General features: G+C 52.3%; 1 pseudogene; it reads right to left on the bottom strand.

Moving 5' to 3' along the window:
- The window catches only part of LOC101580420, a 16,944-nt pseudogene extending 15,684 nt beyond the window's left edge, over positions 1–1,260 (bottom strand).
- Between the last annotated feature and the right edge of the window lie 87 nt (positions 1,261–1,347).

The raw sequence follows: 1,347 nt of genomic DNA, 5'->3' as shown, positions 1-1,347 counted from the left end.
TTCAGTGATGGCTTTTGTGCGTGTGTGTATTTTAGGGGAGGGTCTACAGGGGATTCAGGGTCTCACTACTAGATCAGACTCGTAGTGATCCGCCTGTTTACAGCCCCCCAAGAGCTGGGATTACAGGCGCGCACCACCACACAGTCTCACGCTGTCTCAGCACGCCCCAGAGGCGGGGCTGGCCCGGGATGAACTGCAGGCGCTTTAATCCGCTGAGTATTTGGCCGGCCCGCAGCGATGGCTTTGAGGAGAGAGGCACAGTTTTGTGATTAGCATCAATCAGCGTCTTCTGGCTTCTTGACTTCCTGACTATTAAATAATTCCATTATTTAAGAAACATTTTTTTTTTCGAAAAAAGGACATCCATGTTAGTCTTATATGGCATGTAGATAAGACAAACGAAATGTACAGTATGCAATCATATCAAGCATGCATAAGCCATCTGCAAACTATGAGTAAGAAAGAGGAAGAACGTGTAGTCTCTTAAGGAGCTACCATTAGTGAGCAACCTTAAAAGTTCACATATCCAATTGAGTGATTCAATTGTTAAAATCCATTCAAGCTGGGGATTCAGCTGAGCAGCACAGCGCCTGCCCAGCAAGCACAAGGCCTTGAGGTTCCATTTCAGTAAAAAAAAAAAAGAAAGAAAAAAAAGAAAGAAAGAAATTTCAACGATGTCTACTCACAGTGAAACATGAAATTTCTGTAAAAATTAAGACACTGCTTTTTCTTCTTGTTGAGCAAATGGATGTTGAAAAAGCACTTGAGATTTACGAAACAATTCCTCAGATTCAGTGCTCCAACCTTCCTTTTCCTTGATTTTTTTTTGTTCCGGAACCGGGGGTTGAACTCGGGCCCTTGTGCTTGCCAGGCAAGCGCTTATTCCACTGAGCCATCTCCCCGGCCCTCTTTTCCTTGATTTTTAAAGAAACAGCAGAGCTACAAGGCGTATTCTTGGCAGGCATTCCAGCGCCATCAGAGCGCTTTCCGCAGGCGTCAGCCCTCGTCTCCTTCTTCTGTTTCCCTCTCCTCCTGGGCCGCACTAGGCCCGGACTCGGTCTCCTACCTGGAGCCAAAACAAGGCGCGCCGGCGCCCAGCGGAGCTGCGGGCGACAGCACCGCGCAGGGTCCAGCGCGGCCTCCTCCTGGCGACCCCGCGCTCCACACAAGGGCCCCGCCTCAGCCAGGATCGCGCGGCGCCGCGCGGTGTGCGGCTGGTCCGTGTAGACCCGCTCGAAGTCCTGCCGCCACACGCGGCTGCCCACGTCCCCGCCGAGAATCCCGCTTGGGTCCACGCGAAGGAAAGAAAGGCTGCGGTCGGCCCCGCCCCGGCCCGCCCCCGGCCCC

Source organism: Octodon degus, unplaced genomic scaffold, assembly GCF_000260255.1.
Source record: "Octodon degus isolate 3935 unplaced genomic scaffold, OctDeg1.0 scaffold00017, whole genome shotgun sequence".
Lineage (NCBI taxonomy): Eukaryota > Metazoa > Chordata > Mammalia > Rodentia > Octodontidae > Octodon > Octodon degus.
Note: the sequence above shows the minus strand (reverse complement) of the source record. Positions and strands in the feature narration are given on the sequence as shown.